This window comes from Pongo pygmaeus, chromosome 2 (genome assembly GCF_028885625.2).
Source record: "Pongo pygmaeus isolate AG05252 chromosome 2, NHGRI_mPonPyg2-v2.0_pri, whole genome shotgun sequence".
Classification (NCBI taxonomy): Eukaryota; Metazoa; Chordata; class Mammalia; order Primates; family Hominidae; genus Pongo; species Pongo pygmaeus.
This window is the reverse complement of record NC_085930.1, coordinates 156801357-156819107: the sequence shown is the minus strand read 5'-3', so window position 1 is coordinate 156819107 and position 17751 is coordinate 156801357. Positions and strand designations below refer to the sequence as shown.

General features: G+C 33.1%; 1 long non-coding RNA gene across 1 annotated transcript in view; it reads right to left on the bottom strand.

Annotated features, from left to right (window-relative positions):
- Positions 1-214: 214 nt before the first annotated feature.
- Positions 215-17751, bottom strand: part of LOC134739130 (uncharacterized) — a 67588-nt gene continuing 50051 nt past the window's right edge. Inside the window, exons 3-4 of the long non-coding RNA XR_010125641.1 lie at positions 11442-11539; positions 215-708 (exon numbers count right to left, since the gene is read on the bottom strand). This is a non-coding gene — a long non-coding RNA (uncharacterized LOC134739130). The remainder of the gene's footprint in view (positions 709-11441; positions 11540-17751) is intronic.

Below are 17751 nucleotides of genomic sequence, written 5' to 3'. Positions count from 1 at the left end.
GAATGATGGTGAGGAAAATTCAAATGTATGTAAATATTACTGGGGAAAAATTGTAAAGGGGCTTAAAATGACTCTTTTTAAAGAAAATAAATTTTAACTAAATTATTAATAGTTATTATCTAAATTAAATCCTTAGAAAAATAAAGAAAAATACAAGTGAATTTTAAAAAGTTTTATTATGGAATTATTCAAATATACATGAAGGCAGGTAAAATATAGTACTCCTGATATTTTCATAGAGAAAGAAAGAAAGAAAGAGAAAGAAAGTAAGATAGAAAGAAGGAAGAAGAGGAAGGGGAAGGGGAAGAGGAAGAAGAGAAAGAGGAAGAAGAAGAAGAAGGAGGAGGAGGAGAGGGAGGGAGGAAGGAAAGAAGGAGAAGAGAAAATAAAGGAAGGAAGGAAGGAAGGAAGGAAACCTAGTAGCTTAAAGCAATAAACATTTATTCTCTCAGTATCTGTGGGTCGGAAATATCTCAGCTGTGTGGTTTTGACTGAGTCACTCATGAGGCTCCACTCAAGCAAGATGTTGGCTTGGGCTGCAGTCATCTGAAGTATGATCAGGACTGGAGGATCCACTTCCAAGGTGTTCCTCTCACATGGCTGTCAGCAGGAGGGCTCAGTTTTTCAGTGGTTGTTGGCAGGCTGATTCGGTTCCTTACCACATAGGGTTATTGGAATGTCCTCATGACATACATGGCCACTGCTTTCCTACAGAGCAAGAGAGATAAGAAAGAAGACAAAGAGGAAGGCACCATGCTTTTTAATGACTTAGTGTTGGAAATCGCACATTGTCACTTGTCACATTCTATTTATCAGGAGTAAGTCACTAAACATTGCTCACATTAAAGAAGAGAGGAATCAGTCTCCACTTGTTGAAAAGAGGATTATCAAAGAATTTTTAGACAAATTTTTAAATCAACACAATACTTTCATCCACTACCCTCTCACCATTCCAACTATTTTGAAGAGTATTCTGGTAAGCACACTATTTCACCCATGAATACTTCACCATGTGTGTCTCAAAATCATGAAAGAAGTAATTATTCCTCAGTGTCATCAAAAATCTAACCAGTATTCAAATTTCTCTGATTTTTTTTCATAAAATTTTTAACAATTGGTTTGGTTTGTTAGAATGCAAAATAGACCACCAATTGCATTTAGCACCTTTTGAAGTAGTGTCAAATCCTCCTTTGATTAGCCAATTTGAAATATACTTACAATCTGACAAAGATAAAAGATATTCATACACTGCTTTGTTTCTACACTGTTTATTGTTCTTTTTATAAGAAACACTCAAGGAGTAAGAAAGCAGATTTTCCTAGATTACCTTTGAACCTGGAATTTGTGTTACCACTTTGGTGATATTCCTAATACGCCACAGGTGTACACTACAGGAGCAAGTAGAAACAGAGACAGGGATATGATGACAGTTAATTGTCCATAACCTATTTATCCCAAGGAACACTTATACATCTGTTACATATTTAGGTATTTGCTACTTGTCTTTTTTTTGTGATTTTTGAGCAGAGAAACATCTATAACTAAAGCACCGTAAAAAGGAATAATGCTATCAAGGGGCTTTAGAGAAGCACGACAAAGGAAGTGCAGCTTTTTGTGTGTTGGAAATGAATGGCTCCATTCATTTCAAAAGGGATTTTGTTTTATATGTACTGTATTGGGTTTGGGCACTAAACACTTGACTCCCATTTCAGAATGAATTAGTTTGTTAAATGCAGGTATTTAAATAGAATAGAAACTCTAACAATGAATTTCTTCAGTAAGTACTTTCATCTTATTGTATAAAATATTTTACAGTGTTATCCTTTTCTTTCATTAATATGTGTATATATGTATGCATTTCAACTTCTATTTTAAGTCAAATATTTTTTATTTTTATTGTATTTATAAATTTGTTACACTTTTAAATCACTATTAACAACAGTGATATTTTTATAAGTACAATTATAGGTAATCTTGCATAAATGATATTCTATTATAAATGTTCAAAATAAAAAAAACTGAAAAGTTTGTTGCTGACTATATGCTAGCTGCATATGAGAAATGTGGATTTAATCATATACTGAAATTAATATTTAACAATTTATCTAGAAAACATTTTGAAATATTTAAAATATTCATTGTAGATGGTTGTTTCTCCAATAACATTCCCACTTTTCCATTTAAATGCCAAATGTGTGTTCTGATATTGCATTTTCAGTGTATACATTTTACATTAAGTATCTAACTAATAAATTGCTTCATTATTCATTACTATATGGATTTGCAAGTTTCCTATGACAAACGTTCTGTAGCTGATTTTTGCCTGTTAGTCAACAAAATGTCAAGAATATAATTACTAGTAAATTTAAACTACTGTTCAACTTTAATTCACAAAGCACAACTCTTAATACTAAGAAATGTACACAAACAAGACTCCTGTTCATAGCTGGCATTAAACATCGAGAGCTGTTGACTTTGTTATCTTGGTCCAATTTTTAATGCTTGCTGTTAAGTCTCTCTTTCTTTCTTTCTTTCTTTCTCTTTCTTTCTTCATTTCTTTCTTTCTCCTTTCCTTTTTCTTTTCTTTCTCTTCCTTTTTTTCTTTTCTTTCCTTTTCTCTTCTTATTTTTTCTTCCTTTCTTTTTTTAAATTTCCAAACCACCAGAGGATGATTTCTTTAAGAATGTTCTCTCAGGTATGTTCAGAATATTAATTAGGCCCATCTATTCCTGTCGGGTAATAACAATGTCCATGGGCTGAATGGATGCTGTGACCTGTGAAAGAACTATTCACATGCTTTAGTCTGCCCTAGCACATTCTTTAACAAGTGAACATAGACCTTTTTCACAGTCATCCTAAATGTTTCAACTGTGTGCTTTATGTTTGCTTCTTGCATCTCCAATCATACAGCTTTTCTTCCCCTCTTTCGGGGAAGACTTCCTTGCACTACTCATTTAAATGTATCTGCCTTTATGACTACATTACTGCCATACCTATGGGGCTTCTTACTGTATTTGCCTATAACTGGAGGAGAGTTTAAAGAAATTAAATTTATTTAGACTAAATCTTCTGGGGGATGTAAAAATATCTTAAATAATTAGCAGTAATTAAAAAGGATCTATTCAGACTAGATAAAAGGTAAACAGAGTGGTTGCTTAAATATAGTCATTTAAATATAGTGGTTAGTTGGCTTAGTTTTTCCATTTGCATGTGTTATTTAACCTCCTGTTGGCAAATAGCTTCAAAAGAAGAAAAAGCGTTGACTTTTGTTTATTCAGTTGGTGCAAAAGTAATTGCTGTTTTTGTCATTACTTTCAATGACAATTACTTTTGCACCAACCTAATGGCATAACTTTTTGACTCATAAGTGCTATTAACAAATTGGTATTGTTAAAAAATTAATTATTTTTAATGTAGATGTTGCAACTAACACTGGATATAATATCAAGAAAACAATGCCTGAATAAAATCTAGGGTTGTTTTTTTTTTTAATTTTTAGTGTGGACCTGGCTGAAAGATATCATGGTTATATTTTCCTATAAGTTTTATTCTGACATTTCTCTACCTCAATTAGCTATTTTTATGTATTGAAAGGATTAAATATTTAACTATTCTCAAAGTCCTTCTTAATTGTTTCAAATTAGAACTTGTCTTATGAGTGGTCAGAGGAGATAGATTATATTTTTATGCAGAAACATTTATCAGCACCTGTTAGTGTGTGTGTATATATATATATATATACTATATATACTATATATACTTTATACATATATATGTATGCATAAAGGTAGTTTTCTGAGTATTTATTCATGCATATGTGAGTACACACACAGAGATTTGTACAAAACAAATACACATAATTTTCTTTTTTTTTTTTTTTACAATTTACAGTTTAATAGATTGGGCAACCACATATGCTGTGCTTTGAGGAGGACATAAAGGAAGACATCTAAAACAGCAACTCTATCATTTGGTATTTTAGTGTTATAGTTCCATTCTTCAGAACTTTATGTGAAACCATATTTTATTTTAAATATGATCAATTAACATATTTTAAAAATGATAACCAGCCTATGAAAAAATACAAAATGAAATAAAATGGACTGGGAAAAAGAGTGAAAAAGACAGAAAGGAGTATAGAAAATACTGAAAAAATACATGGCAGTCCAAAGATACATTTTTGCAAGGGCCGTTCAAACTCAGTCATCCTATGATAGTCAAAAATGCGTATAATGATTTTTGGTGCAAAAATATCATCACGAAGATCAGAGCATGATATTATTGATGTTAAGCTTACAGATTTGATCTCTTATAAGACATACAATTTCACTCATATGTAACTGCCTACTCAGCCATTTTGCAAATGCATAAGAAATACAAAATTAAAAACAAAAACAAAATTGCAGATGAATTCATTTTATAATGATGGTGGGTTTGTTACACAACCTTTATATACAGAAGAGAATATATTACTTGAAAGTGTACATAGTCTTGGTTTTTGGGAAACAAAGTAATTTTTGCATCATTCTGGACTGCAGAAAGCATTAAGGTTTAGCCAGAAAAATCTGGGTTTAGAAAATGGTTCTGCTAATACATTGACTGAGAGAACTTCACCTCACCAAATAGGAGTCTTTACAAGAAGAATAATAATACATTCCTTGAGGAACAGTTGTGAGAAGATAACCTAAGTGTAATAACATTATAAAATAACTATCTCAGGGAAAGAAAGCCTTAACATTTTCATGTAATTAGTTTTGTGTAATATTGCTAAATAGAAAAATTGCTACCTTCAAAATACAGAAAAATACCTCTCTTAGCAAGATGTAATAAAGACATAATAAAAAACTTTAATGAATGTGAAACACAATATAGCACAAAAAGCAAATATATAGTGTTTGGACTATATTTAGAAAGTGAGAATTCTAGGCTATGTCAGCATGTAAAGTCCCTGTATTTTATGCTCATACCTGCAGGTTGCATTCCCCTCCCAGCTGGCAAGGACATTGTATACTATTTTGTTCCTCTTCCTCTGGGATCTATTGCTTGTGCTGACTTCCATCCTGCACCTATCCATACCAGATACACCCACCAAAATGCACCAAGCCTGCCAGGAGAACCTTCTGGTGAAGTACCATCTCATCCTTTCATAATAATTGGTCTTCATTTCTAGCAGTTCTTTAATTTAATAATAATAAAAATAACCTCATTAATAATATTTAAATTAATATGTTATTATCAAAGTACTAGATTCAGTAGTTTAGTTTTACATCCTTAACTGTCTAGGCGTATTTTGTTATTTACATTGAAAAAAGTACTTACATCTAATTATACCCTGCCATTCTATAATTTATACTTGCAAACTCTGAGAATAGATTTCATGAGTATAAATATCCAATAAAGAGTCCCACTGTGCTGTAAATAAAATAATAATTTTAATATATCATAATATTCTATTAGCATGAGAGACCTTAAAATATGAATAAAGATATGCTAAAGTTAAATTATTATAATTTGATACCATGACAAAAGAAAGCATCTGACTTGGAAACTTTTTTAGAAAGTTTTGTGTGTATAATTTCATGGAGGGAACTAAAACAAATCAGGTTACCATGCTCAGGATTTTGAGTAGGTGATTTTCAGACATCAGTTTACAAATGGGATGCCACATAAATAAGGTGACACATGAATTATTGACATTATTGCTCAGTTATAGGTAATCAATTTTTACCTCATCATAAATGTAGAAAAAAATATGTGAAATAAAAAGAATACTAAGCTACTGGATAAGGTGGCTTTCAAAGAATGTTTGGGAGTTAGGCATAAAGAAAACTAGCTTTCAAGTATACCTCAAATTCTTATAAGTTTTGCCAGAGGGTATTAGTTTGGATTTGAGGATTTCTAACACTATTGACAAGCTATGTAATTCCTGTGACTTTTGAAAGGCTTACTCTCAGCTAAAATAATAAAATTGTATTTTTAATCTAGAAATTTCTCTAAAGCAACCTGTTCTAGTATAGATAAGCCTGGTCTTATTGATGAGCTTCTAATGACTTATATTAACTAATCAATGGTAATATTTTGTTCCATATCACTACTGGATCCTATTCTCTTGATGTCCAGAAATATGATGTCCAGCTCCATTCTGGAATATACATATTTTATACTATTTTATTTTTTGTCATCTTTTTAAAACATTATAATTGTTTTAAGGTAGCTATACCCCAATACAGATTACAATCTTGAAGATGTAGTGACAAAATGAACACACAACCAAAAATTGGCTTTCTTGCTGACCTTAAGAGAGTGATATAAATTATTTTGCAATTTTTATCACTCTCTTAAGGTCAGCAAAGAAAGCCAATTTTCTGTCATAACTTTTCCTTATGAATTTCATAAAAATGAGCAGTTTTCAAATATAAAGATATAATGTGGTACAGAAGAAAGACTGAAATCAAAGTGGAAATCCTGGTTTGTCACTTACTGATCCTATATTTTTAAGAACATTATTTAAACTCTTCAAGCCTATTTTTTCCTCCAAAGTGAGATCAGTATTACTCATATTTCTCCGACTCCAGGAAAATAAATAGGCAAGTTATTTAAAATTTGTATACTCTGATAATTATAATATTTATCTTGCAAAGTTGTTATGAATATGCAATAAAATGGGATCTATAACAGTGTCTGGAAAAAACAAATTTCTCTGTAAATGGTTATGTTTTTTAAATGTTGAGTGGTACTTTTCCTTGTTGATAGGGCTCCAAGGCAAAACAAGTGTTTTGAGCAGAGACCCAATGCATAAAAATGTTTGGAGTTTATTCAATCCAGAGCATGCCTCTGAAAAGTCTATCTATTAGCTCCTACTTCTAAAATCCTCAGAACTACTCAAGGCTCTTGACAATCATAGTTCGTTTCTGTTGTGTGTTACCAAAGAACCTTGAACTTTAATTTTAAAATATAATTTACTAAGAAAAAATTCTGTAAATAATTTTACTCTGTACCTAACTAATGATTTACATACAAGAAAGACCAGATTATTGCACATGAAAGTTGTGTCCATCTGAATGTAATCTGTGTCTTTGGGATCTGGACACAAAGCCTGTGGACAATCAGGTAAAAATAACATTTTTTTAATGAAAAACAAAGTTATATATGTAGTTTACAAAAACGAATACATACATATATATATATATATATATATATATACATGAATGAAAAAATTTTGAGTGGTGATCTATCCACATTTTGGATTTTCTTTAAATTTTCGTAAGATCACAAGGAAATATGGATGCCAAACTTCTGCTTCTGATAATATTAGAGTAAGCATTTTGAACGAAACTTCGCACTGAGAACCACAAGAAAGACTAGATAAAACACTTTTAAAAAATCTGCTGAAATATCTCAGAGAAGTAAGAAGACAGTGAAGGTTCACAAAACTTAAATTCAGGAAAAGAAGGATTCCCAGACTGATAAGCATTGTGTTGAGGAGATGTCACTTTTCCATTAGAGGCATCTGCTGATGACTGAGAAGTTAATAACCTAATGAATACTTTGACTAGCTTCCAAACTAGGAAGATGAATTCCAGCATCTACCAAGAGAGAATATTTTGGTAAACATTCTCATAAATACACTCTGAAATAGGACCCTGAAAGGCTATTATCTAAGAATGAAGAGAAACTCAAAGTAGGCTCCCTATTGGAGCTGCTAAAGCCTAGCTTGAAAGCATCAAAAACTCTGAATGTAATTAAGTTATCTGGAATTGTAAATGTCCTAACCACCCACCAGTATCAAGAGTAAATTATTTTTAGAAGATTCAATTAGCACTACAGTGTTTCATATAAATGACTGACTCTCAGTGAGAACTAAATTATATACTCTGAGATAAAACAAATCAATGAAAACCAAGAGAAAAAAGAGTCAATAGAAACAGCTTTATAGGATGTCAAGATAATGGAATACAGGGAAAAAAGAAAATTGAAATCAACTAAACTTAAGAAGATAAATAAGAAAATTGAAAAGCTTGTTAGGGAACTTAAAACCACAACAAAGAACAAAACTGAAATTTTAGATGTAAAAATTATAGTAAGTAAATTATACTTGGAACTCAATGAAAGTTTTATTAGTGGCTACAACAAAACTGGAGAGAGTGTTTATAAACTGGAAGATAAATCAAAAGAAAATATCTGGAATGAAGTCCTAACAAAAAGAGAACAAAAAAATGAAAGAGGTAGATGTAAATATAGGTATGAATAGATACAGAGAAAGAGAAAAGGAAAAGAGAGAGAGAGAGAGACATACCTAGATGGGAGGAAAGATAGAAGCAATACTTTAAAAGATGATTACAGGTATTGGGAATTTTCAAAAAATTGACCAAAAAACATCAAGTCACAGATTAAAAAAGCTTCACAAACACAAAATCCAAAAAGCTAGAACAGCATGCGAGCATACACACACACACACACATACACACACACACACAGAGATTTGGATAATTCTATTAAAAGTTCTGAAAACCAATGACAGAAAGAAAATATTCAAATTATCTGGGGGAAAGGAGGAGGGATGACATAATATCTAAAAAGGAGCAACAATTAGACTGACATCTGACTTCTCAATAAAGCCAGACGATAATAAAATATTTTTAAAGTACTGATGAAAATACCTATGTGCCAAGAATTCTATTTCCGTGGAAAATATCCTTCAAAAATATATACGAATTATAGACATTGTCACAGAGAAAATATGAAAAAATTCATCACCAATAGATCTTCACTAAAGGTAATCATTTCATTCCAGGTGCAACTTAGATATGCAGAAAGGAATAAAGAACAAAGAAAGAGGTAAAAGTATGGACAAATAATATATAAAATAATAGAAACAGTGTCTAAAACATATATAGCATATAGAGAATGCCAAAATAAATGACAAAAATAGCATGCAAGTTAGGAGAAAAATAAATGGAGTGAAAAGATTATAAGGTTTTCGCACTGTCCAGAAAGAGATTTATTATGTTCAATCAAGCTGCTGTTGTTAAAAAACTACAGAAGAAAGAAAACTAAAACTAAAAGAAATACAACTAAATATGAACAGTAATAGGAATAGTTAACCCTCTTTTTATTTTTCTACTTCTTTTTAAACTTATGTGAAGTAAATGGAGTGAAAGTGATATAAGGTTTTTGCATTGTCCATAAAGAGAGTAGATAGTTTTACTAGACTTTGATAAGTCAAGAATGAATGCTTTAATTCTAGTGTAAACACTAGCATTGTCTAAGTAGTGTATTTCTTACAAATGAATGAGACTTAGAATAACAAGGATTTAATCAGATGAAAATAACATAAGAAATTAAAGAAACAAAATAAGTTGAACAAATACAAAATAAATATTTAAATAGTAGATTTAAATCCAAATTTAATTTGGATTTAAATAACAAACTAAATTTTCCATTTCCAAGCCAAAGATTGTCACACAAATTAAAAATAAAATGAACAAAAGAGTAGCAAAGAGCACACTCAGCACTTGTTCTAAATATCATTTTCCAATAATAGGAACTAAAGCTTCTTAGAGAAATGTCTGATTCCATGACTGAGCCAGGGAATATTGAGTGTGGAGCACCTTGCTTTGCCAGAAAGTAAGAAAGTGTTCAAAAACCAGAGAAAGACAGCATTTAAAGGGAACATAGGGGCTGATTGAAAAGAGATCCTAGTGGTCAAAACTGAGGCAATTTGAGCTACAAAATAAATAATGCACTGTTGTATTAATGATTACAAATACAAAAAATTACCAGATTTAATCAATGTTTTCTTATACCAATTTGTTTTTATTTGGCCAATTATTGTAGCTATTACAATTTTTAATATTACCTCACTGTCCATTGCCAAATGGCTTCCATGGTCAAAGAACAATGTAATACAACTCAAGAAAAAAAATACAACAAATGTAATATGATTACTGGCTTAAGTACAGGCACATACAAAGATGTGCAAAGATTTTTAAACAGACAATACCGAGAACTGAGACCAAGTCAGAATATCACAGCTAAATGAAATACCTGCTAGATAAACCTAAGAATTGTGTGAGAAACAGAACCTGTAAGATATGTTAAAAAAACAAAAATTTCAAATAAGAAGGTAGCTCTGATATGTTATTTGTAATGATGTCTTTTACACAAGAAATAAAGCGAGACAATTGCACTTTTAGATTAAAACTATTGGTTCTTTGTAAGTCTATGAACCAGAGGCCTAAGTATATACTTTTAATTTCAAGCAAATATCTTGAACACATCACGGGCACAAATCTTTTTGTAAATGTTGTGCGAGAGAAAAGAAAAGAAGGAAGTATTAAATGTTAAAAGTATTTTTAAAATTCTTACAGAAAGCAACATGACTTAGGTACAATATTTTGCATTCATTCAACTACTGTTTATTGAGATCTACTATGTGCTAGGTAATGTCCTAAGTGTTTGGGATAATTTAAAGATCTCACCTTTATAGAACTCACATTCCAGCAGGGAAAGACATGAAATAATCCATATACACAATGAATTAGTAATCTCATATGTTAGAAGCTGATGACTGCAATTGAAAAAGAAATAGTATAGGTAAAAGTAATTGGGAGTGTATCAGGAAAATGGTGGTGGGTGCAGATGAATAATTATGAACCCAGAATTTAGGAGATAGTGTTAAGCACAGAAAGAACTACAAAATTCAAGAGACAGAGGGTGATTGTGCCTGGGAGTTAGAAAATGATTTTATATAAGAAGGAAATATTAAAGAAAGCTTTGAAGTTTTTAAGTCTACGAGATTGGGGACTTAGTGCCACTTTCACTAAAAGAAAGAAATCATTATGAGCATTTAATTTAAAGCTAAAATTGATGAAATTGATTAGGACAACCTAAAAGTGTGGTACCATCTAGAGATATCCAGATGAATTTTTAAATATTTAGAGAAAACAGTGGGAGTCACAAGGACAACTGGCAATGAAAGAAACTAAAATAGAGAATAAGGTACAATATTTTATAAAATGATTTTTAGGATTTTAAAAAGTCAATTTGCAAATTAGAAATGATTAGCAAAACTACTATCTTTTGGTATCTGTATTTTTGGATGAGTAAAATTAAGCTAAAATCTAGATCCAAACTGAAGGTCAAGCCTTATAAAAGGTGTGATATTATTCATTAATCAACTAAGCATATATGAACATATGCATACATAAATATTACATGCCTGTATATGCATATGTGCATTTTAGAGGCAAATATACATACATGCCAAAGTGTCTGTTTTTAAGAATGAATTGTCTTCACAACTCAACCGATATGGAATATTTTTTCCAAAATTATATTCTCCACAGATATGAGAGAATTACCTAGAATTTCTAACATGCTGTAGAATTAGACATCTTGAAGGAGATTTATGTTGACTTTCTGCTTGTTTGTTTATTTACCTTCATTTTCCAGCTCCACCACTAGATTGCAATCTTCTTGAGGAAAAAGGCTTCTTTTGTCTTCATTCTTTGTCTTCTTTCTGCCCTCTGCACCATGCCTAATGGATAATAAGTATCCATTGTTTAAAAGAATCAGTTAGTAAAATTAATTAGTCAGGACAATATATTCTCCAGTAGTTATTCTCTTTTTTTCTTGTTCTTGTATGATTTCGAATCTGTTACTGAGACTACTTGCCATCATGTTTAGTACTGACCTCTACAAAAGAAGTAATTAGTACAATATTTGTTCACATATAAGACATGATTTTTGTCTCCTTGCTTCGTGTAACCTGTCAGACAGAGCAGGGGAAGTTTTACATTCAATTGCTCTGTATTCCCCAATACATACTAGGAGAAGGAAAAAAGCCATATTTAATAGCAGACGTCTACTCTTAACATAAACCTATATAAAATCATATTAATTGAAAACAGTAGAACATACTGAAATCTCCAGATGCCATATAGAAACAGAAAATAATTATAATTAAGGTATTTAATTAATATCAGTTTAATATTGAATATAATCTTGATATTAAATGTAATTAAATATTAAATGAAACTTCCTTAGTTACACCTACACTTATAACCTATGCTCGTGAAAACCTGCTGATCTATTGTACCTCTATGTACTACTGGGCCTGAGAAGCATGGCATGAGTGTATTCTGATTAATGGTAATTGAAACTTCCTTAAACTATCTCTTTACTACTCATCCTTCCCATTTCAAGTTCCAGCAGAAGGTTTCCAAGCTTGAGCATGACTATTCGTGTATTCGGTTTAATTCATTATGTTTTAATTCAGAAGATTGTTTTACAATCATCTGGAGTTCTTTCTAATAAATGATAATCCATGAATATGGTTGAACTCCACTATACTCTGATGATTTTATAAGAAATTATTCAAGTTTCTGTTGCTATGTAACAATCCACCCCAGAACTAATTCTATGAATTGACTGAGTTCAGTATGTGGATCTTGCTCGAGGTCTCTCATGTGGTTACAGTCAGATGGCAGCACAGGAGTCATCTGAAAGCTTGACTGGGCTGCATATCTGAGATGGTTTCTTCTCTTACATGTCTGGTGCTTCAGCTGAGAAGGCTAGAATACTAGGAGACAGACTGGGCATCTCTGTCTCCCCAAGTAGCTTTTTCATGTGGCTAGCTTGGACTTATTTACAGCATGGCAGTCTCAGATAGTGAGTCTTCTTGCCTGGTGGCTGGTTCCCCAAGAGTGCTCCTTCTAAGAGAGCAAGAAGGAAACTGCTAGGCTTCTCATGATCCACCCTTAAAGTCACATCGAGTTACTTTTACTGCCTTTTATTTATTCTATTTGGTCTGCCTGGATGCAATGTAGGAGGAGACTACACAAATATATTAATACCAGGAGCCATAGTTCTCTGGGGGCCACCTTTGAAAAGTTTATGCCATCTTTCACACCCTCTCAAGCCAAGAAAAGCAAACACAATCTACAAGACATGTATTTTGCTTTTGCCTCTTTTTTGTTTGTTTGTTTGTTTGTTTTTGGAGACAGGTTCTCACTCTGTTACCCAGGCTGGAGTGCAGTGGTGTAATCATAGCCCACTATAGGAGTGCAGTGGTGTAATCATAGCTCACTATAGCCTCGAACTCCTGGACGCAAGGGATCCTCCTGCCTCGGCCTCCTGAGTAGCTAGGACTACAAGTGTACACCACCATGCCCATCTAATTTTTTATTTTTTTTTTGTGGAGATGGCATCTTGCTATGTTGCCAGGCTGATCTTGAACTTCTGGCCTCAAGTGATCCTCTCAGCTTGGCCTCCCAAAGCAGTGGGATTACAGGCATAAACCACTGCACTCTGCCTGCCTTTGCCTTTGACTCTTTGCTTAACACTTTTAATTTTTGAACCAGCTTCAACAACATTCTCTATTACATATCACAAAGAGTAACTTTCACACCAGGCACAAAAATGAGTGGTATGCAATAGACACTCTCTCTTTATGCCTAATTTATGCTGATTATTCTTTTTGTTCAGCACATTAATATTTGGAAGAATTCATGGTGTCTTAATTAAAATGTCATTTGAAACTCAAAGTATTTCAAGGTATACTTACTGAATACTTATTATGTGCCAGAAACCATGCTAAGTGCTAGGGATATGCCAATTAACATAAGACTATTCTATCTTCAGAGAGCTTAGAATGAGGACAGGCAGAGCACGCAGCTTCCACATTTCAATATCCTCTTGCACAGATTCTCATATAGTTATCCAAAACTCTTTCTCTCAAATCCTCACATTTTATCTGAAATCTCCTTCAGGCTGAAAAGAAACCATCTTTCAGGTTCCAAGAAGAGTTTAGCAAATGAAACAGTACAAGTGATAAATGTTAACTGTTGTTCCTTCTTTCCTTCCCCTACATGATTTCAGGTGGGATTTATTAAAAGAAGATGTATTTCTTCTTCTAGGTCATGAAGAACATTTTTTCTTTATCTGTATCCTCCAAGGAAGCTCGTGGTGAAATAGATAAAATGTCAGAAATAATTAAGAAAAATGCAGGGGTATCCAACAATCTAAAATTACACCTTTTGGTGATGCCTAGTTTTTATCTCCTTGGTCCCTTGACAGGTATAAACACCAACTTATCACATCCTTTAGATGGTGGTGTGTTAAATCAATGTTGATGAACACCTGGTGCAGTGAACCGGGAGGATGAAAAGGAAATTCTCTCAGAAAGCAGAGGTCATGGGTTCTAGAAGGTCAATATACACTATGTGATCAATACAGAATCTAGAATCCCTCAGAACTACTGCATTAAAAGACTCCTAAATCTCTTTAATCATTTAACTAGGTTCAATCACACCTCTATTTTATCACTTTTTTAACCTACTATTTTCTGTAACTACAAAAATTGCTGTTTTAAACATTTGTTTCAGTATTTTTTTTCAGTAGTAGGTGTTTAAATCGGTATGGTAGTAAACTCAACACACAGACAACGTGGACCCCCTGTATCAGAAATGTTATATCTCACAGTTATGAGCCTCTCTTTTGTAAAGACCTTGAACATATTTTTCTACCTCAGCTAAAATCCTCCTACTCTAGATATACAAACTAGTTTTAATGAAGTGCACTTAAGAATCAGTTTTTTCCCAATGGGCCATAATAAATAGATATGGACCATTTATTACTGTACTATTAATTATTTAAAATACATGCTACTAAAGTCTTTGAACAAGTAGATAAAAATATCTGTAACTACATTAATTCGCCTAATGCTTTTAATTACTCATTAGTAGTGGTAGCTATAATAAAACAGATAAAAACTTTTAAATATACCAGTGTCAAGTAATGCTAAACATTTTTATATAACCTTAATTAATTGTTCTAATAACATTTGGAACTGTTCTTATTTCTACAATATGGATGTAAAAATAAGGCATAGAGCGAAAAATAATTTTTCCATGTTCTCTCAGGAGGAAGTAGAAAAACTGGGTTTAAAAAACCTCATTCTGTGAGACTCATATTATGCGGTGTTAGGGAGGGTAACTTGTTTCCCACTCCTGGTGTTTTCATCCATGGGGAAGAGGACCTACTAAAGTGACAGCACTGGCCCATCTCCCCTACTCCCTGCCATTCACTTCCCCTTCTTATAAAGGAGTGACTTACCAAATTAACAAGTTCGGAAAGGTGAGAAAGTTTCCTACAGTAAGAATAAATTTAACTTGGCTCTTCTAAGCCATATAGTTTAAATAGGGCAGAGTTATCCTTGAACTAATTATGTCTTTGGATGGATAAATATGTGTAATTCTGGAGTATGACATTATGTATTTCATTTGCCTACAGATAGAAACTACATTCTCTAATATTATGTATATAAATACTAAAGGTCTCTAATTGGCCTTAGCTTTCCCTTTCCGGTAAAGTTGGATTAAGGAAGAATTACTGACTTCCTAAAGATACCAGCAATCGTGAGGCCTTTTCTGAATCACAATTCCAATAAATGGAACCCAAAATAACATTTTATTGATCTCACATCAAAGTTGCAGTATTTATTCACAAATACATTTTTCTTTTTTTTTTGAGACGGAGTTTCACTGTTGGTGCCTAAGCTGGAGTGCAGTGGCGCTGTCTTGGCTCACTGCAAGCTGCGCCTCCCGGATTCAAGTGATTCTCCTGCCTCAGCTTCCCGTGTAGTTGGGATTACAGGTGCCACCACCACACCCCGCTAATTTTTTGTATGTTTATTTGAGACGGGCTTCACCATGTTGGGTAGGCTGGTCTCGAACTTCTGACCTCAGATGATCTGCCCACCTCCCAAAGTGCTGAGATTACAGGCATGAGCCACCGTGCCCGGCCTGCAAATACATTTTTCTATACATTCTGTAATATCTTGGATACCTCACACACAAAAATTTCATAAGTGAGAAAGTAAAAACTACAGCTTTGTGCCTAGACAGATATAGATTAGATATGTAACTAAGACTATGTGCAATTGTAAAATGCATTTTGAGGTAATCCAGACCACATTAATGTGTTCACCTTCAAATTTCTAAAAAGTTTAATTTCAGGTTTTTATTTGGTGACCATGAGATGAAAAACTCTATGGAACATTTTTAATGAAATGCATTTACCATTTTAAATGAAATATCTTCTAAAAGATATTTTGGAAATTCAAAATACATGTGCTTTAAATAACAATTTGATTTAAAATATATTTTTGAAATTTGATTTTGCATATATATAGGTAAATATTAAAGTTTCTATTTTATATACATAAAATCTAACGTACTACTATTTAATATGGATTTGATGATACATGTCAATATTCTGCCATATTATAATTTGAGGTTACAGTTAAATATACATAGCTGTATTTGCCATTTTTGTTCCTCTTATTTTGTCCATTCCTCTGTCCATGGGGTGTTAGAAGGTGGGAGTGGAGTCCAGGCATTCTAAAAGGCATGTTCTACATGAGCCATCATCTGAGCATATAGTGAAAAGAAAAGGTTGTCGTAGCAACTGGAACAAAATTAGTGCTCTCAAACTCTGACTTCCACTCAGGAAACCATTTAGTTCTGCGGTTTTCAGATATACTTTGATAATAAAAGTCAGGTCTCTCTCTTATTGCCAGCAGAAACTTATCAGCTGATGCCCCTTTTATTTTTTATTTAAGAATTGGGTTCCTCAATTTGTAATTTTACTTGTGGTACTTGGACTATACAACAAAACTTTCAATTATCACAGCTGAGAATTTTCAATACACTTAAATTACAATTTAATCTGTAAATCAAAGTGTTTGAAAATGCGCAATGGAGTATTATTTACCATAAAAAAGAATGAGTTTCTGTCATTTGCTACAACATGGATGGAACTGGAGTCATTACGTTAAGTGAAATAAGCCAGGCCCAGAAAGACAAACATCACATGTTCTCACTTATTTGTGGAATCTAAAAATCAAAACAGTTGAACTCATGGAGATACAGAATAGAAGGATAGTTTGAAACAGAAAATTTAAAATTTTTATCTCCTGTGTTCTAATCCAACATGTTTATTAATTCTAATATTTAAATCTTTTTCTGACTTGATGAATATGTTATTTGTAAAAAGTTTGTCAACTATAAAAAAGTTAAAAAAGAAAATAAAAAATGATCTAAAAATCCATCGCTCAATTATTTTGTAATATTTTGTTTCAGTCTCTTTCTTCTTGCATATTTTGGGATGGCGACCTATTTTTCCTTCTTTTACTCTTTATGCTGTCTCTCAGAAATCTGCTGCTTAATAATTTATTATATCATTATACTATTTTGTAAAGGCAATGTAATGTTACATCAGTATTACTGATGTACTTGTGATATATTTGAATTAATGTACTATTGTTAATATGTACTATTGTACTATTTTTAATTTAAAATCACTGTGAGAGGTGACAGCGTGCTGGTAGCCCTCACAGCCCTCGCTCGCTCTCGGCGCCTCCTCTGCCTGGGCTCCCACTTTGGCGGCACTTGAGGAGCCCTTCAGCCCGCTGCTGCACTGTGGGAGCCCCTTTCTTGGCTGGCCAAGTCCGGAGCCGGCTCCCTCAGCTTGCAGGGAGGTGTGGAGGGAGAGGCGCGGGCAGGAACCGGGGCTGCGTGCGGTGCTTGTGGGCCAGCGCCAGTTCCGGGTGGGTGTGGGCTCTGCAGGCCCACACTCGGAGTGGCCGGCTGGCTCTGCCGGCCCGGGAAATGAGGGGCTTAGCACCCGGGCCAGCGGCTGTGGAGGGTGTGCTGGGTCCCCCAGCAGTGCCGGCCCACCAGCGCTGCA